At 49.9% G+C, this 24,820-nt stretch overlaps 1 protein-coding gene across 1 annotated transcript in view; it reads right to left on the bottom strand.

Moving 5' to 3' along the window:
* Nucleotides 1-15,506: 15,506 nt before the first annotated feature.
* LOC119340724 (pyruvate dehydrogenase E1 component subunit alpha-2, mitochondrial-like) overlaps nucleotides 15,507-24,820 on the bottom strand; it is a 20,403-nt gene continuing 11,089 nt past the window's right edge. Inside the window, exon 9 of the mRNA XM_037612647.1 lies at nucleotides 15,507-15,563. The gene's annotated coding sequence lies outside the window, so the exon portion shown is untranslated. The remainder of the gene's footprint in view (nucleotides 15,564-24,820) is intronic.

Raw genomic sequence — 24,820 nt, 5'->3', positions numbered from 1 at the left:
GCTTTCTCAATGGTGACACTTACCATCATTGTCTGTCTTCCTTTCAAAATCCATATGTACCTAACAGCCTTACGGCCATCAAGTAGTTCTTCCAAAGTCTACACTTTGTTTTCATACATGGATCCTCTCTCGGATTTTATGGCCTTGAGCCATTTATCGGAATCCGGGCCCACCATCGCTTCTCCATAGCTCGTAGGTTCATTGTTGTCTAGCAACATGACTTCCAAGACAGGATTACGTACCACTCTGAAGTAGTACGCATCCTTGTCATCCCACGAGGTTTGGTAGTGACTCGATCCGAAGTTTCATGATCACTATCATAAGCTTCCACTTCAGTTGGTGTACGTGCCACAGGAACAACTTCCTGTGCCCTGCTACACACTTGTTGAAGTGACGGTTCAATAACCTCATCAAGTCTCCACCATCCTCCCACTCAACTTTTCGAGAGAAACCTTTCCTCGAAAAAGGACCCGATTCAAGAAACAATCCCTATTGCTTTCGGATCTGAATTAGGAGGTATACTCAACTGTTTTTGGGTGTCCTATGAAGATGCATTTTATCTGCTTTGGGTTCGAGCTTATCAACCTGAAACCTTTTCACATAAGCGTCGCAGCCCCAAACTTTCAAGAAACGGCAACTTAGGTTTCTCCAAACCATAGTTCATACGGTGTCGTCTCAACGAAATTATGTGGTGCCCTATTTAAAGTGAATGTGGTTGTCTCTAATGCCTAACCTATGAACGATAGTGGTAACTCGATAAGAGACATCATGGTATGCACCATATCCAATAGGGTGCAACTATGACGTTTGGACACAACATCACACTATGGTGTTCCAGGCTGTATCAGTTGTGAAACAATTTCCACAATGTCTTAATTTTGTGCCAAACTCGTGATTTAGATATTCATCTCTATGATCATATCATAGATCTTTTATCCTCTTGTCACGACGATCTTTCAACTTCACACTGAAATTACTTGAACCTTTCAATAATTCAGACTCGTGATTCATCAAGTAAATATACTCAACATCTACTCGAATCATCTGTGAAGTAAGAACATAACGATATTCACTGCATGCCTCAGCACTCATTGGACTGCACACATCAAAATGTGTTGCTTCCAACAAGTTGCTATCTTGTTCCATCTTACTGAAAACGAGGCTTTTCAGTCATCTTGCCCATGTGGTATGATTTGCATGTCCCAAGTGATTCAAAATCAAGTGAGTCAAAACGGTCCATTTGCATGGAGTTTCTTCATGCATATACACCAACAGACATGGTTCGCATGTCTCAAACTTTTCAAAAACGAGTGAGCCCAAAGATCCATCAACATGGAGCTTCTTCATGCGTTTTATACCATTATGACTTACATGGCAGTGCCACAAGTAAGTGGTACTATCATTACTATCTTATATCTTTTGGCATGAAAATGTGTATCACTACGACCGAGATTCAATAAACCATTCAATAAGGTGCAAGACCATTGAAGGTATTATTCAAAAATAGAGTAACCATTATTCTCCTTAAATGAATAACCGTATTGCGATAGACATAATCCAATCATGTCTATGCTCAACGCAAACACCAATCTCGGTGGTAGAGGGAGCGTGCGATGCTTGATCATATCAACCTTGGAAACACTTCCAACATATATCGTCAGCTCACCTTTAGCTAGTCTCCGTTTATTCCGTAGCTTTTATTTCGAGTTACTAACACTTAGCAACCGAACCGGTATCCAATACCCTGGTGCTACTAGGAGTACTAGCAAAGTACACATTAACACAATGTATATCCAATATACTTCTATCGACCTTGCCAGCCTTCTTATCTACCAAGTATCTAGGGTAATTCTGCTCTAGTGGTTGTTCCCCTTATTACAGAAGCACCCAGTCTCGGGTTTGGGTTTTACCTTGGGTTTCTTCACTAGAGCAGCAGCTGATTTGCCGTTTCATGAAGTATCCCTTCTTGCCCTTGCCCTTCTTGAAACTAGTGGTTTCACCAACCATCAACAATTGATGCTCCTTCTTGATTTCTACTTTCGCGGTGTCAAACATCGCGAATACCTCAAGGATCATCATATCTATCCTTGATATGTTATAGTTCATCACGAAGCTCTAACAGCTTGGTGGCAATGACTTTGGAGAACCATCACTGTCTTATCTGGAAGATCAACTCCCACTCGATTCAAATGATTGTTGTACTCAGACAATCTGAGCACAAGCTCAACAATTGAGCTTTTCTCCTTAGTTTGCAGGTTAAGAAAGTCATCGGAGGTCTTATACCTCTTGACATGGGCACGAGCCTGAAATCCCAATTTCAGCCCTCAAAACATCTCATATGTTTCGCGATGTTTCAAAAACGTCTTTGGTGCCTCAACTCTAAACCGTTTAACTGAACTATCACGTAGTTATCAAAACGTGTATGTCAGATGTTTGCAACAACCACAGACAACGTTCGAGGTTCAGCACACTGAGCGGTGCATTAAGGACATAAGCCTTCTATGAAGCAATGAGGACAATCCTCAGTTTACGGACCTAGTCCGCATAATTGCTACTATCAACTTTCAACTATTTTTTCTCTAGGAACATATCTAAACAGTAGAACTATAGCGTGAGCTACGACATAATTTGCAAAAACCTTTTGACTATGTTCAGGATAATTAAGTTCATCTTATGAACTCCCACTCAGATAGACATCCCTCTAGTCATCTAAGTGATTACATGATCCGAGTCAAACTAGGCCGTGTCCGATCATCACGTGAGACGGACTAGTCATCATCGGTGAACATCTTCATGTTGATCGTATCTTCTATACGACTCATGCTCGACCTTTCGGTCTCCGTGTTCCGAGGCCATGTCTATACATGCTAGGCTCGTCAAGTTAACCCTAAGTGTTTCGCGTGTGTTCCGAGGCCATGTCTGTACATGCTAGGCTCGTCAACACCCGTTGTATTTGAACGTCTGAATAAAACACCCGATCATCACGTGATGTTTTGAAACAGCGAACTGTCGCAACGGTGCACAGTTAGGGGAGAACACTTCTTGAAATTGTTGTAAGGGATCATCTTATTTACTACCGTCGTTCTAAGCAAATAAGATGTATAAACATGATAAACATCACATGCAATCAAATAGTGACATGATATGGCCATCATCACTTTGCTCCTTTTGATCTCCATCTTCGGGGCTCCATGATCATCATCGTCACCGGCATGACACCATGATCTCCATCATCATGATCTCCATCATCGTGTCTTCATGAAGTTGCCTCGCCAACTATTACTTCTACTTCTATGGCTAACGGTTAGCAATAAAGTAAAGTAATTACATGACGTTTAAGTTGACACGCAGGTCACAAATAAAGACAACTCCTATGGCTCCTGCCGGTTGTCATACTCATCGACATGCAAGTCGTGATTCCTATTACAAGAACATGATCAATCTCATACATCACATATATCATTCATCACATCCTTTTTGGCCATATCACATCACATAGCATACCCTGCAAAAACAAGTTAGACGTCCTCTAATTGTTGTTTGCATGTTTTACGTGGCTGCTATGGGTTTCTAGCAAGAACGTTTCTTACCTACGCATGAACCACAACGTGATATGCCAATTGCTATTTACCCTTCATAAGGACCCTTTTCATCGAATCCGATCCGACTAAAGTGGGAGAGACAGACACCCGCCAGCCACCTTATGCAACTAGTGCATGTTTGTCGGTGGAACCGGTCTCACGTAAGCGTACGTGTAAGGTTGGTCCGGGCCGCTTCATCCCACGATGCCGCCGAATCAAGATAAGACTAGTAACGGCAAGCATATTGAACAATATCGACGCCCACAACTACTTTGTGTTCTACTCGTGCAAAGAATCTACGCAATAGACCTAGCTCATGATGCCACTGTTGGGTAACGTAGCAGAAATTCAAAAAAATTCCTACGTAACACCAAGATCTATCTATGGAGAGACCAGCAACGAGTAGAAAGGGGAGTGCATCTACATACCCTTGTACATCGCTAAGCGGAAGCGTTCAAGTGAACGGGGTTGATGGAGTCGTACTCGTCGTGATTCAGATCACCGATGATCCTAGTGCCGAACGGACGGCACCTCCGCGTTCAACACACGTACAGCTCGACGATGTCTCCCACGCCTTGATCCAGCAAGGAGAGAGGGAGAGGTTGAGGAAGACTCCATCCAGCAGCTGCACAACGGCGTGGTGGTGATGGAGGAGCGTGACAATCCTGCAGGGCTTCGCCAAGCACCTACGGGAGAGGAGGAGGTGTCAAGGGAGGGAGGGAGGCGCCAAGGGCTCAGGTATGGATGCCCTCCCTCCCCTCCACTATATATAGGGGCAGGGGATAGGGGGGAGGCGCAGCCTTGCCCCTTCCTCCAAGGAAGGGGTGCGGCTAAGAGGGGGGGAGGAGTCCATCCTCCCCAAGGCACCTCGGAGGTGCCTTCCCCCTTTAGGACTCTCCCCTTTTTCCTATATCTTGGCGCATGGGCCTCTAGGGGCTAGTGCCCTTGGCCCATGTAGGCCAAGGCGCACCCTCTACAGCCCATGTGGCCCCTCGGGGCAGGTGGCCCCACCCGGTGGGCCCCCGGGACCCTTCCGGTGGTCCCGGTACAATACCGATGACCCCGAAACTTGTCCCGATGGCTCAAACAGGACTTCCTATATATAAACCTTTACCTCCGGACCATTCCGGAACTCCTCGTGACGTCCGGGATCTCATCCGGGACTCCGAACAACATTCGGTAGCCACATACAAACTTCCTTTATAACCCTAGCGTCATCGAACCTTAAGTGTGTAGACCCTACGGGTTCGGGAGACATGTAGTCATGATCGAGATGTTCTCCGGTCAATAACCAACAGCGGGATCTGGATACCCATGTTGGCTCCCACATGTTCCACGATGATCTCATCGGATGAACCACGATGTCAAGGACTCAATCAATCCCGTATACAATTCCCTTTGTCTAGCGGTATGGTACTTGCCCGAGATTCGATCGTCGGTATACCGATACCTTGTTCAATCTCGTTACCGGCAAGTCTCTTTACTCGTTCCGTAACACATCATTCCGTGATCAACCCCTTGGTCACATTGTGCACATTATGATAATGTCCTACCGAGTGGGCCCAGAGATACCTCTCCGTTTACACGGAGTGACAAAATCCCAATCTCGATTCGTGCCAACCCAACAGACACTTTCAGAGATACCCGTAGTGTACCTTTATAGCCACCCAGTTACGTTGTGACGTTTGGCACACCCAAAGCACTCCTACGGTATCCGGGAGTTGCACAATCTCATGGTCTAAGGAAATGATACTTGACATTAGAAAAGCTTTAGCATACGAACTACATGATCTTGTGCTAGGCTTAGGATTGGGTCTTGTCCATCACATCATTCTCCTAATGATGTGATCCCATTATCAACGACATCCAATGTCCATGGTCAGGAAACTGTAACCATCTATTGATTAACGAGCTAGTCAACTAGAGGCTTACTAGGGACATGGTGTTGTCTATGTATCCACACATGTATCTGAGTTTCCTATCAATACAATTCTAGCATGGATAATAAACGATTATCATGAACAAGGAAATATAATAATAATCAATTTATTATTGCCTCTAGGGCATATTTCCAACATATCCCTCAATGTCACCATGTTATCATGTGACCCTTCTAAGAACACAATATTGTCATCTGCAAAGAGAAGGTGGGTAACATGGGGGCCAGTGCACCCAAATTTCACCCCCTTCACCTTCCCCTCCTCTTGAGCTTTTTTTAGCATCGCAGAAAATCCTTCCACACTGAAGAGAAAGAGATAGGGGGATAAAGGATCACCCTGTCGGAGCCCCCTGGAAGGGGGAAAACCTCGTGAGAGTCCACCATAGAGCATCTCCAACAGCCGCGCTAAACTAGCGCCGCGCCGCAAATTAGTCGGTTTTAGCGTGCGCGCAACGCGGCGGGTCGCTCCAGCGGGAGCGCAAAAACGGCGCGTGCGCTAAACGAGTTGGGCGCGCTGTCGGAAACACTGCCCCGCGCGGTATATTTCGGGCGCCTACTACAGCGCGTGGCACACTCGACCGCTCACGCTGCACTCTCTCCTCTCCTCCTCCTACGCCCCGCGCGCGCCGGCGCCGGTGCCCTGCCACCCATGGACGCGCACACCGGCACCCCGCTGTACAACCGCGACCCCCCTGCCGCCGCCGCCACCGCCGCCGCCGGAAACCCTGTTGGGGAACGTTGCATAAAATAAAAAAATCCTACGTTCACCAAGATCAATCTATGAGTTCATCTAGCAACGAGAGAGAGGAGTGCATCTACATACCCTTGTAGATCGCGAGCGGAAGCGTTCAAGAGAACGGGGTTGAGGGAGTCGTACTCGTCATGATCCAAATCACCGGAGATCCTAGCATCGAACGGACGGCACCTCCGCGTTCAACACACGTACGGTCAGCGTGACGTCTCCTCCTCCTTGATCCAGCAAGGGGGAAGGAGAGGTTGATGAAGATCCAGCAGCACGACGGCGTGATGGTGGATGCAGCAGGGATCCGGCAGGGCTTCGCCAAGCGACTACGGGAGGGAGAGGTGTAGCAAGGGGGGAAGGGAGGCGCCAGGTGTCAGGGTGCGGCTGCCCTCCCACCGCCCTTCCTCTTTATATAGGGACCCCAGGGGGCGCCGGCCCTAGGAGATGGGATCTCCTGGGGGGCGGCGGCCAAGGGGGGAAACTTGCCCCCCAAGGCAAGTGGAGGCGCCCCCTCCCCTAGGGTTCCCAACCCTAGGCGCAGAGGGGGGCCCGGGGGGGCGCACCAGCCCACCAGGGGCTGTTTCCCCTCCCACTTCAGCCAATGGGGCCCTCCGGGATAGGTGGCCCCACCCGGTGGACCCCCGGGACCCTTCCGGTGGTCCCGGTACAATACCGGTGAACCCCAAAACTTTCCCGATGGCCGAAACTCGACTTCCCATATATAATTCTTTACCTCCGGACCATTCCGGAACTCCTCGTGACGTCCGGGATCTCATCCGGGACTCCGAACAACTTTCGGTTTGCTGCATACTCATATCTGTACAACCCTAGCGTCACTGAACCTTAAGTGTGTAGACCCTACGGGTTCGGGAGACACGTAGACATGACCGAGATCGCTCTCCGGTCAATAACCAACAGCGGGATCTGGATACCCATGTTGGCTCCCACATGCTCCTCGATGATCTCATCGGATGAACCACGATGTCGAGGTTTCAAGCAACCCCGTATACAATTCCCTTTGTCAATCGGTATTTTACTTGCCCGAGATTCGATCGTCGGTATCCCAATACCTTGTTCAATCTTGTTATCGGTAAGTCACTTTACTCGTACCGTAATGCATGATCCCGTGACCAAACACTTGGTCACTTTGAGCTCATTATGATGATGCATTACCGAGTGGGCCCAGTGATACCTCTCCGTCATACGGAGTGACAAATCCCAGTCTTGGTCTGTGTCAACCCAACAAACACTTTCGGAGATACCCGTAGTATACCTTTATAGTCACCCAGTTACGTTGTGACGTTTGGTACACCCAAAGCACTCCTACGGTATCCGGGAGTTACACGATCTCATGGTCTAAGGAAAAGATACTTGACATTGGAAAAGCTCTAGCAAAATGAACTACACGATCTTGTGCTATGCTTAGGATTGGGTCTTGTCCATCACATCATTCTCCTAATGATGTGATCCCGTTATCAAAGACATCCAATGTCCATAGTCAGGAAACCATGACTATCTGTTGATCAGCGAGCTAGTCAACTAGAGGCTCACTAGGGACATGTTGTGTTCTATGTATTCACACGTGTATTACGATTTCCGGATAATACAACTAAAGCATGAATAAAAGACAATTATCATGAACAAGGAAATATAATAATAATCCTTTTATTATTGCCTCTAGGCATATTTCCAACAAACCATAGCGCGGGGAGCGTTGGCGTCGCCACCGCCGGAGCGCCGGCCTCGCGCGCAGCCTCTTCTTGCCGCCGCGGATGACCACGGCGACGGGTGGCGTCGCGCCGGCGCCGTCCCGTGGGCATGAACTTGTGGGCATGAACTTATGGGCATGAACTTGGTTGGAAGATGTTTGTGACAAATTTCACATGTTCATTGCATTTTGATAATTGTTTCAAATTCATTTTGTGGCTAAGTCGCGCGCGCCCGGCGAGTCGCGCGCGCTGAATTTTTTGCGCTGCTGGAGCGGCACGCGCACGCTGCATTATAGCGCGGCTGCTGGAGCCAGCGCTAGCGGCCGCGCTAAACCAGTCGAAGCGTGCACGGCAAACCATTTTTTTTTGCGCGCGGCGCATAGCGCGGCTGTTGGAGATGCTCTAAGCTTCACCGAAAAAGTAGCAGACGAGGCACACCGCATAATCCGTCATGGGTACCGCTTCGCTAGGGGTTAGCGTTCCAGGCGATCAGGAGGCGATCGCCCCGCAGCCACCGCCGCCGGACGTCGCTCTGGCCGCGTGTGGCCTCTTCTCCGTGTCTCTGCCCTGGCAGGACGACGAAGCCGTCGCGGCCTCGTCCGCCTTTAGATCGTGCGGCACCTGCTGCCGATACGATCCCGCCATGGCCAAGGGTGACTCTGGGTACGGGAGGCGACCGAGTGCATCACAAAATCCGGACGGGCTAGGGTTTCTCAACCTGTCGTACAAGAGAAGGATCGCTTGTATATACATAAAGTAACCTGAGGCCAGGGCTGAGGTGCACTAGAAACCGTGTGAGCCGCCTGATCGCCCTGTCCTCCCAGATGCGTCGCCGCCGTGCAAGATCCTCCATCACGCGATGTCGTCGTCTGCGCAGTCTGCAGGCACGGAGCCGATTGTGATCACGGTGAACCCGGAGGTTGGTGGGGGCGATTACGGGGCTCCCTCTGTGGATGCTGCCCGCCCGAAGCCTTCCAAGGGGGGATCCGTGGCCGTTGTGGCGTTGTATCCGCGAGTGCGGCCTTGGGCCGTGTGGAAGCAGGTGAAGAAGATGGGAGTGGCAGAGCTACCGCCGCAGGCCCGAGAGGAGGAGTTATCGGAGGTACATGGTCCTGAAGATTTCATTGAAGGTGAGGATGTAGAGGTGGAAGCAGAGATTGCCGAACAGATGCGTACTATGACTCATGGTGCTGAAGTGGACGTGAAGGAGCCTGATGCTACAGATATTCCAAGCCGAACTGGGAGCATGAATGCCCAGACCAGAGCAAGCTCCCAGCCCAGGAGTTCGGACGTCATACCGGCAATGCAAAACTTGTCACATGATGCACGGATGGCTGACGCTGAACTATCTGACGATCTATCCACGCTGGGCAAGCGGAACGCAGGAGAGGATCATGTGAATGGCTCGGGCGAGGCGGATGGCAACAAAGCTTTGGTGGTGTACTCTAACACGGCCACTTCGGCTGAGCCTTTACTTTCAGGTATACCGAAAAAACGCAAAATAGATGGGACCTAGAACGGGCAACAGACTGCAGGAGGGGAGATGCTTGACCAGAGGACGGAGGAGCAGACCAACACTATGGAGGCAGCCGGCCCTGGGGCCGCCGGCGACCTAATGGAGCTTGCGGAGCTCCGTCAGGAGCAATGAATATCCTAAGTTGGAACTGCCGGGGGGGTGGGAACCCTCGGACAGTTCGTGACCTTGTGAGTCTAGTACAGGCTCATTCCCCTAGTGTCGTCTTTCTTTGTGAAACTAGGCAGTCTAAAAATAAAATGAAAAGGTACCGTGCTCGTTTAGGGTTAAGTGGTTTCGATTCTTTTGATAGTGTGGGTCTTAGTGGTGGTCAGGCTTTGTATTGGCATGAGTCGTTGAATCTCGATGTAAAAGCTATTAATGAAAGATATATCGATGCGTATGTGACTGCTGCGGCGGGTGAGCCACCTTGGAGGCTAACCTGCGTCTACGGCGAGCCCCGGACGGAGGATCGACATCACATGTGGTCTCTCCTCCGCAATCTTCACCAGCAGGCGGACATGCCGTGGGTCGTGGTTGGAGATTTCAACGAGGCTATGTGGAGCTTTGAGCACTTCTTCGAGACGCCAAGGTCGGCAGGTCAGATGATTGACTTTCATGATGTTCTAGAAGTTTGTGGTTTGGGAGATCTTGGTTTTGCAGGCCTGCCATACACTTATGATAATCGGCGAGCTGGTCGGGCAAATGTCAGAGTCCGTCTTGATCGCGTTGTCGCCAACAACTCTTGGTGGGATATTTTTCTCGGATGCCAAGGTGGAGCACCTAGTGGCGCCTAGCTCGGACCACCAGGCTATCTTGCTTAGGTGCATGCTCGAGGAGCCCCTACCGCCGACCGGCGGGAGGTGTCGGCAATATGAGGTAATGTGGGAGAGAGACCCCGCTCTCCCGGAGGTAATTATGCATACTTGGACTGAGATGGGCGCTATGCTAAACCTGGGTGATATTGCGGTCGGGTTGGGTAATATGATGAAAAAACTACAAGAATGGAGCCGCAAAAAATTTGGTAACGTTATCAAGGAAATTAATAAGTCCCGCTCACGTTTGGAAGAGTTTATGTCTATGAATGCAGACAGGAAGGAAATTAGGGAGGCCACCGACCGGATGAATGAACTCCTGTACAGGGAGGAGATGCTTTGGATGCAGAGATCTCGTATGGCGTGGTTGCTGGGAGGTGACCGCAACACACGTTTTTTCACCAGAAAGCAGTATGGCGTGCAAGAAAAAATCGCATAAAGTCGCTCGTTGATGATGCAGGAGTGACACACAAGGATCACGAGTCTATGTCGGCTTATTTCTCTAACTTGTTTAACGCCGATGCAACTCTCTGTTCGAATCCGGTGATTGACTTAATTAATGCCCGTGTCACTGACAATATGAATGATGGCCTGTGTGCAGAGTTCACGGAAAGGGAGATAGCTGATGCACTATTCCAGATAGGGCCCCTCAAAGCGCCGGGGCTGGATGGTTTCCCTGCCCGTTTCTTTCAGCGGAATTGGGCAGTCATGTGAGAGCAAGTTATTGCCGGGGTGAAGGATTTTTTTCGCACTAGTATTATGCTTGAAGGTGTGAACAATACTTCCATTGTTCTCATCCCTAAGGTAGATAACCCCGAGAGGCTCACAGAGTTCCGACCTATCAGTTTGTGCAACGTCATCTACAAGGTGGTGGCAAAGTGTCTGGTAAATCGCTTGCGTCCCATTTTGAATGATATCATTTCACCAGCGCAGAGTGCCTTTGTCCCGAGGCGGATGATCACTGACAATGCACTGCTTGCTTTCGAGTGCATTCACTTTTTTCAGCAAGAAAAAGACTCAAACAAAAGTTTTTGTGCTTATAAGTTGGATTTGTCTAAAGCTTATGACAGGGTTGATTGGACCTTCTTGGAGCGGATGATGCAAAAGATGGGTTTCGCTCGCTGTTGGGTGGACTGGATTATGACATGCGTCACCTCGGTGAGATATACAGTTAAATTTAATGGGACCCTCTTGGATTTGTTCGCACCGTCGCGTGGGCTTCAGCAAGGAGATCCACTCTCCCCGTTTTTGTTCCTTCTTGTAGCTGATGGACTCTCGGCTTTGTTGAAGGATGGAGAGGTAAAAGGTGATTACACACCGTTAAAAGTGTGTCGTAGAGCTCCGGGTGTTTCTCATTTGCTCTTTGCAGATGACACCCTACTGTTTTTTAAAGCAGAAGAGGAACAGGCTCGTAAGGTACAGGAGGTGCTTACTATGTATGAGAAAGCAACAGGCCAATGTATCAATCCAGCGAAGTGTAGTGTACTGTTTGGGGAAGCATGTCCAGCAGACAGCCAGGAGATGATCCGAAATGTTTTGCATGTTGATTTGGTCACTTTTGAGGAGAAGTACCTAGGCCTACCCACTCCGGACGGGCGCATGAGCAGAGGTAAATTTCAGAACTTGCAGCCAAGGCTTCTGAAAAGGATTATGGGGAGACACCCTGTCACTTGCAGGCAAGGAGACTATGATCAAAGCCGTGGCGCAGGCAATCCCCACTTATATTATGGGCGTCTTTAAGTTGCCTATGTCAGTATGTGATGATCTTAACAGGATGGTACGGAATTTTTGGTGGGGTTCTGTTGAGGGCAAACGGAAAACTCACTGGATGGCGTGGAATAATATTCAGGCACATAAGATGAAAGGAGGGCTGGGATTTAGAGACTTTCGTCTCTTTAATCAAGCCCTCCTTGTGAGGCAAGCGTAGCGACTTTTAATAAATTCTAACAGTCTATGTGCGCAGGTGTTGAAAGCTCGGTAATATCCGGAGGGATGTCTTGACGATACTGTCTTCTCCGGGAATGCCTCCCCCACGTGGCAGGCCATACAATATGGACTCGAGCTCCTGAAGAAGGGCCTAGTGTGGCGTGTGGGCAATGGGCAAAGCATTCATATTTGGCGGGACCGTTGGCTACCCACGAAGCCGACGGGCCAACCCATCACGTAGCAGGGGACTTGCAGGCTCCGCCGAGTGGCGGACCTACTAGATGCGTCCAGCGCTTGGCGCATGGACGTGTTGCGACAATATTTCCTCCCGGTGGACGTGGACTCCATCACCAACATCCGCACGTCACCGCGCATTACCGACGACATCATTGCATGGGCTCCGGAGAAGAACGGTATCTTCACCGTTCACTCCGCCTACCGCCTTGCCATGGACGAGCGCGAGCGTCCATTGGCAACCGCCACGAGCAGGGCACCGGATGGTCGTCGCGCCATCTGGAAGACCATATGGGGGTGCCCTGCTCCCCCAAAGATACGCGTTTTTGCATGGAGACTGGTGTCCAACTCACTCGCAACTTGGGCAAATAAATGCCATTGTCATCTCGAGCTTACTGATGTGTGCCCCCTTTGTGGTGTTGAACGGGAGGACAGCTTCCATGCGATGTGCAGGTGTCCCCTTGCGGCGGAGTTGTGGAGAGCCATGGCGCTAGACTGGCCTATTCCCAAGGTGGAGGACATCCGGAACACAGGACCAGAATGGCTTTTCTCGCTGCTGGACCCACTCTCGGAAACTACACGCATGGTAGTCCTCATGATCATGTGGCGTGCTTGGTATGTACGTAATGAAATTACCCATGGTAAAGTTCCTCCACCAACCGAGGCATCCTGCAGGTTCCTCCATGGATACATCAACTCACAGTTGTGTATTCAAGAATGGCCCAAAGGTGATATGGAAAAAGGTAAAATGGTCATTCAGCTAGGTGCCCCGGCTAGCTACCTTGACACAGAGAAGTATGAGCAGCGTTGGGTTTTACCACCGGCCGGTTGGACAAAACTAAACGTCGATGGAAGCCATGTACCCGCCACTGGGGCTGCGGGTGGAGGGATGGTGCTACGTACAGAGCGAGGGGAAATTATCTTCACCGCATGCAGAGAAATACGCACATATGATAATAGCCTAGAAGCTGAATTAACGGCCTGCAAGTAGGGACTCGAGCTCGCGCTACACCGTACCGAGTTGCCCATTGTGATCGAGATGGACTGCGCTGAAGCTGTCATGTTGTTGAACGCCAGGACGATCGATCGCTCGAGGGTCCGTGTGATGGTGGAAGAGATCAAGAGGATGGTTGTTGATGACCCTAGGGAGATTTCTATTACTGCTATTAGTCGTTCGCAAAATAAAGCCAGCCATGCACTAGCTGCATATGGGAGGAGCACCCCTCGTACTGCAGTATGGTTGGGCTCAGGTTTGAGTGACATTGTAAAACTTGTTTTGGCTGATTTGCCTCCTTAAGTAATAGAATCTTCCTTTACCCCGCAAAAAAAAGAGACACCGCATAATCATGGCAATCCATCCTTATGCAAAACCAAACCGCTCCATCATCTGCCTAAGGAAGGCCCATTCGACTCTGTCGTACGCCTTCATCATATCTAGTTTAACTGCACAAAAAGGTTTCTTCCGCTTCCGATTGCGAATGGCATGCATGCATTCATACGCCACAAACACATTATGAGTAATCAACCGCCCCGGGACGAAGGCACTTTGCTCCTCAGAGATAAGCACCGGTAGTATGCCCTTAAACCGGTTAGCCAGTACCTTCGTCGCGATTTTATAGAGAACATTACAGAGGCTGATCGGTCGGAACTGTGAGAGCAACTCCGGTGAGCTGCATTTCGGAATCATGACAATAATTGTATCGTTGAAAGCCTTCTGCCAAACATGTTAGGAGGTTTGTAGTTGAAAGAAATGAAGTAATGTGGCTTCCGCCAAACATGTTAGGAGGTTTCAAAGCCTTCTGCTAATGCAAAGGAAAAAAACGACAATGATAAATCCCGAACGTTCGGATTTTAAGCATGGCAACCCGAACGTTATTTTGTGGCAACTTTAGTTCATGTGAGATTGGCATACTTTGCAATTTTCTTGAAAAAACAAAATGGGACAAAGTTGCCATGTCTTAACAACTAAAATTGCCACCTCCGTCAATTAAAGTTGCCATGTAATAACGTTCGGGATGAAATGCTTAAAATCCGAACGTTCGAATTTTATCGGGGTCCAAAAAAAAATAGTCAGCATCGACCTTCTGCGCTCCGAACAGAGAGAAATGAGGGGTACAACGGACGTCCGGACACATTGGCGGACTGCGGTCCGCTTTGGAGATGCAATCAGCACACTGTAAATAGCCACCCATTCTTAATTTCACTTGAATCTCGTTCAGTTCTGCTTGCAGGCAATGTTGATATCTCAAAACTAAATGTACTAAACTACCCTTTTAACCCGAAGGGGCAAGTTGTAATCTTCACCATGATTTGCATCGCAGGTCGTAAACTTCATTATCTTGGGGGGTGTTCCAAAATACTCCCTCCATTCCAAAATATTCCAAATATAAAAACGTTTTTTACACTAGTAAAAAACGTTTTTTACACTATACTAGTGTCAAAAACGTTTTTATATATTGGGACAGAGGGAGTAACTGTGAACAGCAAGAGTACTGGTGTATTACATACTTCCTCAGATTCCAAAATAACTGAAGTTCTAAGTTTGTCCAAGTTGAACCAACTGTACACAAAAATTTCCTATGATTTACAACAACAAACACAGAACAATACAAAAATATATGGCATAAAGAATTTCAAGAGACTAATTTCATGTTCTACTAGATGATAACATATTTTTTCTATGAACTAGAACAAACTTAAACAAGTTTGACTTGAGACTAGTCGAGAACTTCAATTATTCAATTATTTTGGAATGAAGGTGTCACGTCCAATATACGACCCTATCCAAAAGGAACTCGAAGGTCCCACCAAGAATAGACCCGCATATTGAAACGCTTTTGCAAGGTGGATATCATTACGTCAACATTACATAATAGATGGGGATACATACATAAGGCATACAATGCCACATGAATAAAACATCATCATACATAAGATCATCATCCGACTACAGATGAAACACAAACAGAAACCCAAACGACATCCACCCTGCTAGCCCAGGCTGTCGACCTGGAACCTATCCCCTGATCAAAGAAGAAGCAGAAGAAGAAACTCCAAGACAAGCAAACATCGCTCTCGCGTCAAGATCATCGCGAAACCTGTACCTGCAACTGTTGTTGTAGTAATCTGTGAGCCACGAGGACTCAGCAATCCTATTACCATGGGTATCAAAACTAGCAAAGCTTAAAGGGAAGGAAGGGATAAAATGGTGAGGGTGCAGCAGCGACTAAGCATATATGGTGGCTAACATACACAAATAAGAGCGAGAAGAGAGCAAGCGAAACGGTCGTGAAACTAGCAATGATCAAGAAGTGATCCTGAACTCCTACTTACGTCAAACATAACCCAAAGACCGTGTTCACTTCCCGGACTCCGTTGAAAAGAGACCATCACGGCTACACACACGGTTGATGCGTTTTAATACGGATCTGGTGTCAAGTTATCTACAACCGGACATTAACAAATTTCCATCTGCCTATAACCGCAGGCACGGCTTTCGAAATATTATACCCTACAGGGGTGTCCCAACTTAGCCCATGACAAGCTCTCGCCATCAACGAAGGATATACCTTCTCCCAGGAAGACCCGATCAGACTCGGAATCCCGGTTTACAAGACATTTCGGCAATGGTAAAATAAGACCAGCAAGACCGCCCGATGCGCCGACAATCCCGATAGGAGCTGCACATATCTCGTTCTCAGGGCAACACCGGATGAACACTACGTACAACTAAAACCAGACCTCGAGTTTCCCCGAGATGGCGCTGCAAGTGGCTCTGGTTCAGACCAACACTTAGACAAGCATTGGCCCGGGGGGCTGTAGTAAAGATGACCCTTGGGTTAATTACTCCCAAGATAAATATAGGTGGTGGTGAGGCAAATGATAAAACCAAGGTTGGGCCTTGCTGGAGGAATTTTATTCAAAGCGAACTGTTGAGGGGGTCCCATAAATCACCCGACCGCGTAAAGAACGCAAAATCCGGGAACATAACATCGGTATGACGGAAACTAGGGCGGCAAGAGTGGAACAAAACACCAGGCATAAGGCCGAGCCTTCCACCCTTTACCAAATATATAGATGCATTAATAATATAAGAGATATTGTGATATCCCAACCAAAATCCTGTCCACCATGAAGAAAATCTTCAACTTCACCTGCAACTAGCAACGCTATAAGAGGGGCTGAGCAAAAGCGGTAACATAGCCAAACAACGGTTTGCATAGAGAAGGTGTCAAAGGTTAGAGGTTCATGGCAATATGGGAGGCTTAAAAAGCAAGAGAATAGTTAGCGCAGCAAAGCGATAGAACGAAGCAACTAACATAGCAATGATAGTAGTGAGATCCAGGGTAGCGGTTATCTTGCCTGAAATCCCGCTAGGAAGAAGAACGAGTTCATGAAGAAGACGAACGGGAGTAGTTGAACGAATCCTCACAATCACAACATTACCGGAACTAAGAAGCAACACCGGAAAGAAACAAACAATATGATAAATGCACGAGCGTAAACATGGCATGATGCACAAACAAGTATGATGCATGTCCAGTTTAATGAGGCATGGCATGGGAAAGTGCAACAAACACCATTACATGTTAAGTGGAGCTCAATATGCAACAAGTTGCATATTGACGAAACACCACATCCAAGTTGTTTAGTTCGCTCTCGTTTAGGTACCCAACAACATTAAATGTTGTTAAACATGGCAAAAGGTGAAGCATATGAAAAACTACCTATCAAGACAAGTTTAAATGAGGCCGGAATAACAAACAACAATTCCGGAAAATCCCTATGTGCATATTATGAATTTGGTACTGTTCTGCCCTAAACACAATTTTAATGTTGTTAACAGCAACATAAAGTGGACCATGTTAATCTAGGCATTTTTCCACCCCATTTACATATAAACTAAAGTTTATTTAAAACCAAGCTACGGTTATTTAGTTATGAATTAAAGCATTTTAGCATGGCATATTAGCAAATTTAAATAAATAGCAAGTTAAACATTTTAACATGGAATGAAAATGGCATATTATTAATCTACACAAAATTCTAGCATTTTACATGTTTAAATCATTTTAATCCGATGCACGGTTTGTGAGATATTAAATGCATGAATATTGAGGGGTTTTCTGTAAAACTGTTAATCGCTGGATAATTAGACAAATTCACAGATGCTAAAAAAAACCTACGCGGGCCGAAACTGATTGGCCCAATAGTGCATAGGAGGGGGGATCTGGAGGGGGCTGCTCACCCATGGGCTCGGCCCAGTCGGTGGAGCTGGCTGCAGGCTTGGCGGGGAGCTGCGTTGGGCACGGCTGGGCTGGTCGCCGTTGGTCCTTGTTGGGCCGAACGAGGGGGGGTTGGGGGCCGGTCAATGCGCGACGACGCGGACGAGCGGGCACCTCCTCCTGGAAGCAGAGGACACAGGCGGTGGCGGTGGCTGGCTCTCCGGCGAGAGAAGCCGGCGATGCAAGGCGAGGCGGGAGGGGCCCCGACCAGATCCAAGCGGATCGGGTCCGGCCGGATCCGTTCCCGGTGGTGGCGAGGCCGGGCGACGATGGGAGCTCCTGCGGCGGCGCTGTCCACGGAGAGAGAGAGAACGGGTGAGGGAGAGAGAGGAGAAGGCAGGACGGGGCGGAGCGGCGACCTGGGTCCAGCAAGACGGTCTCCAGCGGGCAGCGACGCTCCGCGAGGCCGGCGGACGGCGGCGACGAGGAGAAGGCGACGGAGAACTCCGGTGGCGCAGATCGGGATGCTCGGGGAGGAGCCAGGAAAGCGGACGCGCTCGGGCTCCTTTGGGCCCAGATCCGGCCCGGGGCGGGCCTGGAGCGGGCCGCGAGGGCCGCGGGAGGTGGCCAGGGGCGCGGGGTGAGGTGGCGAGGAGGACGTGGCGCGCACCGATTGGAGAGAAGCGTCGGCTGGTGACGGCGCGACCATTCCGGAGGCGACAAGTGGCAGGGAGAGGTAGGAGCTCGCCGAAAAACGAGGAGAATGTGGGTTGGCTGCGGCTGCAGGTTGGGGGCGTGGAAAAAGAGGAGGAGGGGGGTAGGATTCTAGATTAGGAAGGACTAGCCTTCCTTATATAGGCAGGGTTAGGGTTAGGGGGGTTTTGGAGGGGTTTCGGACCCTCGGATCTCGATCTGGCGGTCCGGAGCGGAGGGGGTTTTAGGTGGGCTGCAGGTGGGCTGTGACGAGAGGGTCTGGACTGAGGGGAGAGAAGAGAGGTGCCGCCCGGCGACAGTTTCGGAAGCCGAAACGTCCGACGAAGGTACCGATAACGGTACCGCTATACATTTAACGGTTGGGCTATCAGATGGACTCCGAATGCGACGAAACTTGGCAGGCGGCCTGTCTACACTATAATAAGACCGCACGACAAGTTGCAACCCATTCCGAGAACATTTTTATGCCACTAATAAAATAATATTTCGGAGGTGCCGCGGGCGCGTGCAAGTGTGTTCGGGCTCAGAACGGACAACGGAGAGGACCGGAGAAACCCGGACGGATGCAAGTTTTGAAAAACATGCAGATGAAATGTAGATGATGACATGAGATGAGATGCATAACAAGAACAAAAATGCAAAACAACAGATAAAACCCAACCACGAAGGAAATATCATATCGCATCTCCGGAAAAGGCAAGAGTTGGAGTTACGAATATGGAAAGTTGTATCCGGGGCGTTACAGAAGGTAGTGTCGTGGTTTTAAGACTGACAGTATAAAGGGGGGTAGGTATGGAGAGGCAAGATCTCAGCTATGGTGAAGGTGTACACACGGGGTTTACGAGTTCAGGCCCTTCGCAGAGGAAGTAATAGCCCTACGTCTCGGTGCCCGGAGGCGGTCGATTGGATTATATGTGTGATGTTACAGGGGGTGCGAACCCATGTCCCAGAGGAGGGGGTGGCTTATATAGAGTGCGTCAGGACCCCAGCCATCCTCCATTACAAGGAGCTTAATGTACATAAAGTAGGGGCGTTACTGATAACGCCAGTCATAAGTGTTATTAATGACCTTAAAGACTATGAAGTGAATGTCCGACCACTGCAGTGCTGAGTGACTCCTGGTCTTTGATAGGTCAAGTGATTCCTCATATGGTCGAGTGACAACAGGTAGGAATCATCTTGCGAGTGGATATGGTTGGTCGAGTGGATTTCACTCGACACCTTTGATTGGGGGTTCTTCGTCGCCTCTTGGACTTCTTGTCTTCTAAGGTAGTGACCTTGGATGGGGCTCTTAGGCTAGGCCTGTGACCCTACCCTAGGTGTATATCCTCATCATTAGCCCCCGAATGGATTGAGGACCGAGTGGAAAAGAAGATCGCAGTGGGCTTCGCTTCAACCTTTGTGCTTCGTGAGTACTTGCGTCGAACGGAAGGTTTGCGTCTGAACCTTTAGCTTCGTTTCAGTTGCCTCGATCAATTTTGAAGTTGTCGAGTGGATTAGTGACATCATCCGTCGATCGTTGTCTTCTGTTGCGTGATCTCCGGCGCGATTGGTTATTGCGTATCCCGGATTCGGCGGGATTCAAAATTTCAGGGAAGCGCGCGGGACGGAGGGCGTCGTGGTAATCGGGATGGATAAGCAGGGATGCCTCGATCTCCGCGCCACCTTTTTCACCACGTACCGGGCGTGCGACTGTAGCGGAGATTTCATAGGATCGCCCGGGCCTGCGCGTCAGCCACTCGGAAGTGGGCCACTCGGAGGCCTTTAAAAGGCGGCGAGGCCGAGGCGTTGCGCCGTGTGCTCCCAATCTCTCTCTCTCTCTCTCTCCTCTGCTTCTCCTCCGCACACAGCTCCTCCGCTCTCGGCACCGTCGCTCCGCCGCAATGGTGAAGGACGAGATGGCGGCGCTGGAGCGCGCAAAGAAGGCGACGGGGGCGGCAAAGCGTAAGAAGACCCACCGCAGGTCGTCGTCGCGGTTGGCGCTGCCGACGGAATGGATCCAGGGCGACTGAATCCGATCCACGCTCCGGCAAGAGGACCTGGACGAGCTGGCCAAGCTCGGGTTGGTCGCCGATGGTGTTGCGAGGTTGTCGGAGGGGGAGACGGAGCCGGAGCCGCGACCGGGTGAGTGTGTCTTGCTCGCCACCCACGTCGACCGAGGTTTTTTGCTTCCTCCGCACCCCTTTTTCCAGGGTTTTCTGAATTTCTTCGGAGCCCAACTTCATCACTTTTCTCCCAACACCATCATCTATCTCGCGGCATTTGTGTCCATGTGTGAAAATTTCCTTGGCTGTCGACCGCACTGGGGTCTCTTCAAACACATCTTCGCTGTCCGTTCCCAGTCGGTCAAGAAGGCCAACTCGGGTGACGAGAAAACGCATGTCATTCAAATTGTGGTGGTTTGGGGATCCAGAAGAGGAAGAGGAGCTCCTTTCCGTCCATGACTCTTCCCGAGTCGATCAGGGACTCGCAGTTGACATGGTTCTACTGCCAGGACGTCCCTACCCCGGGTCAGTCGACTGGACTTCCTCCTTTCTCCTTTGATCGCGTTCAAACTCTTTCCTCGCTGAAAGTGACTGTTGCAGAGAGGATGGAGACGGACATGTTGGTCGAGAGGGTGGTCCAGTTGATCAATCAAGGCATAACCGGGATGGACCTACTAGAGGTGTTTCTCAGTTGACGCATCCAGCCTCTTCAGGCTCGGGACCATCCGATGTGGATGTACTCCGGTGCCAACGCCACCGCTCGGGTTCATCCGGAGGAAGTCTCGGCCAAGACGGTGGCTGGATGGCTGAAGAGCATCACGGGCAATAAGGACAACCCTAGGGGGGGCAGGAGGGTCGCTCCCTTCAGTGACAGCAATCCACCCGACAATGTTCGAACTTCTGCCTCCGACTGATTTCTTATGTATCTTGTATCTGTATCTGGCACCGACTGGAATTCACTCGACCTCTTGTTTTGTAGGTTTATACCGAGATGTACTCCATGCCCAACGGCGAGCAGACCTGGGAGCAGGACCAGGAAGGGGAAGAGAGCGCAGATGAGAGTGGCGAGTATCAATCGTCAGACGGTGACGACGAGGAGGAGAGCGATGAGGCCGACGACGCGGAGGTCGACTCGCCGCCACGCTTGGAGCGTCGATCCAAACAGCATCACGATCCAGCAGGCGAGCGGGTCAATGCCGTGGCTTCCAGTACCAAGACGTAGAAGCGGGCTCGGACGTCGACTCCTGAGCCGACTGAAAAGATGGCTAAGCAACCTTAGGCCGCGCCCCCGAAGGCTCGGAAGACTCTGCCTAGGATCAAGATGGATGTTCCAGTCGCCTCTGGGTGAGAATTTTATCTCTCTATGTTCCTTTCTTTCGACTGGCATTTCTGTTGGTTACCGAGTCGATCTTGTATCTTTCCAGCCCAACCTCTGCTGCGACTGACATGGATATCGACAAGGCCCCAGGAGATGAGGAAACTGACAACGCGGCCACCTCCCGAGCGGGCAAGTCTGCTTGATTAAGGCTTGTTCTGTCAATTGAGTTTATCGGTCGGCCAAATCTCTGATGATTTTTTCCTTTTAGCTGCAGCACCACGAGACGTTGTCGTGCTTCCTGACGATGAAGAAGAAGAAGCGCCCTTGAGGGAGAGGAGGAAAGGCAAGGGCTCGAGCGGGAGAGTGCTTAAGGTCCAAGCCCCTCAGTCGACTCCGGTGCTTGAGATGCCGGTCGAGCGGTCTGGAGATCCGGCTCGGAGCAGCGTCACATTCACCAACCCGCTGACGACTGATCGCCCATCGGGGTTGACTGCTCCAACTCCCGTTGCCCCAGTGCAACTCCATGCGTCTGATCCGATGGGTGCTTCGGCCGCCCTGGCGCCCTCACTCTTTGCTGTGTACCAAACTCCGGACGACGCGCCAAGTGCTGCCTGGGAGGCTCTTTGTCAAGTGAATCTTGTTATGGAACAAGTGAATGTGATGCACGAGGCCAGTCAGGTAGCCTATAACGCCAGCACTGCTCTGCAGACCAACATCAAGGTCAGTTAACTCCCGACTGAACTTTCGAATCACAAAAAACTATCGATGTTGCTTTGTTGCCCATATGTGCATCTACTATCATGGGTCTATTTCGCATCTGATCACCCATTGGGGGTGTGCTTTCTTTAGAGTTCAATATGTCTTCTGCTCCACTCGACTGTCATTGAGTCGAGTGTTGATCTGAACCAGTGGGGGCATGCTAAGTGCACCCACTGGGTGTAGTCCCCGAGACCACGGTCGACTGCTGGCAGTCGACTGTGGTATGAGAATCTACCCCCTCTTTTTTTGACTCAAGCTGGGCGGACCATGCAGAGTGTTGATCTGAACCAGTGGGGGCATGCTAAGTGCACCCACTGGGTGTAGTCCCCGAGACTACTGTTGAATGTTTGATTCGGTAGTAGTCTTAGAGTAACTTTCACTGTAATTGTCTTTCTGTCGATTGATATATCTCTCTTGCTCATTGCAAAAGTCTTGTGATCTTGGAGCTCGACTTTCCAAACTGAATAAACAACAGATCAGCCTCAACCTTGATCTTGAGCTGGCGAAGAAGAACCTCAAGACTACTCGGGAAGAAACGGCCATCATGGGAGGTAACCAATCGACACTTGTCCACCTTGTGGCTCGCGCCTTTTAGTGTTTTTCTTTTCAGTCTCTTTGAACCGAGTGACTTCACATGAACATATGTGCGTAGTGAAAACCGTCAGCTTCAAGCTCGTCTGAAGAGTGTTGTTTCTTTAGAGAAAATGAAGGAAGCTCTGGATAAGAAGGATCTGGACCTCGCTGCTGCTCAAAAGGAGGCACGAGACAAGATGGCGCTTGCAGACAAGAAGCTGGCTTCGGTCAGCAAGTTGGAAGAGGAGAACTCGAAGCTGAAGACTGCCATCTCTGACGCTAATCGGGAGGTTGAGAAACTGAGAAGGACAAGGAGAACCTGTCCAATGAAGTCGGAAGCCTCAAAGCCAAGACGGGCGAGCTAGAGTCCTATCTGGGACGACTTGCTATAAAACTGGTCCTAAAGCTTGAAGGTATCATCATTCGACTGATCGGTTGCCGTCGATTGGAATGCCTTGTTGTACTGTCGACTCATCATTTTCTTCGATTGTGCAGAATTTTGTCAGGACTTTGAGGCCGAGACTAGACGGGTTGAGACGGGTCTCGACCCTATCCACTGTCCTGTTAAAGATGATGTTGCTATGAACTTGTTACGTTTGGAATCACGAATGGACATTGTTGTTGCTTATCTGGCTCGACTGAAAGCGGCGATGACTCGGGTTGATGCCAAACTCTGGACCCAGGCGGAACTTCCACAAGATCTCGAGTCGCTGATCTCGACTGAATCAGATCTGTGGCAGAGTGCAGGAATGGAAGAAATCAGCTGCTCGCTGTGGCGCTGATGTTGCCCTGTCATTGGTCCGAGTGCACTGCAAAGATGCTAGAGAAGAGAAATTGGCGGCCCTCAAGGTTGCGAACACCAAGAAGCACACTTTCCGGCCCTTCATGGACACCTTCCTTGAGGCTGCCACCCGCATTGCAAACACCATTAACCTCGACAGTTTCTGTGATCCAGCCAGCCCCTCTCCGGACGAGTGACTGAAAAAACATTATGCCCCACATTTATTTGCCTCAGAATGCCGAGTGATTTTGTAATCGTTGAAACTCCTTCGGGCCTGACGTCCGAGCACTTTACTCTGCTGTTTGGAACCTTTGAATTCATCTAAACTTGGTTTATCTTTGAATATGTTGTGTTTGTCTTTGAGCGGGACTCGTTCTTCACTCAGATCGACTCTTGTACTTTTGACGCAGCTTCTGAGGAAGAGGCCGCAGTCAACCTGTTGGACGAGTCATGTGCAGCATTGATCAGCTCATCAACGAGGTACTCAGCAATGGCTTTGGCGTTCCTGAAAGCAGCTCGTCTTGGCACTAGCTGCTGGGCGAGCCCTTGGCAACATTGATCAGCTCATCAGCGAGGCATTCAGCATGGTCTTGACGTTCCTAAAAGCAGCTCGCCTTGGTACCAGCTGTTGGATGAGCCTTTGGCTGCACGCACAATCTCGTCCTTCTTCTTGACGGTGCAACCCCGGGGAGGGGGGGTCGTAGGCGACCCGCGCCACTCAATAAGATTTTTTGTACTTTTAGGCGAGTACTGGACTGCAGCTAAGCCCCCGAGTGAGAGGATTGCTCACCACTCGATAGGATTTTTAACACTTAGGCGAGTACTGGACTGCAGCTAAGCCCCCGAGTGGGAGGATTGCTCACCACTCGGTAGGATTCCTGACACTTAGGCGAGTACTTGGACTGCAGCTAAGCCCCCGAGTGGGAGGATCGCTTACCACTCGGTAGGATTTTTAACACTTAGGCGAGTACTGGACTGTAGCTAAGCCCCTGAGTGGGAGGATTTC

Source organism: Triticum dicoccoides, chromosome 7B (genome assembly GCF_002162155.2).
Source record: "Triticum dicoccoides isolate Atlit2015 ecotype Zavitan chromosome 7B, WEW_v2.0, whole genome shotgun sequence".
Taxonomy (NCBI): Eukaryota; Viridiplantae; Streptophyta; class Magnoliopsida; order Poales; family Poaceae; genus Triticum; species Triticum dicoccoides.
The sequence above is the reverse complement of the archived record's forward strand: the minus strand, read 5'-3'. Positions and strand labels throughout refer to the sequence as shown.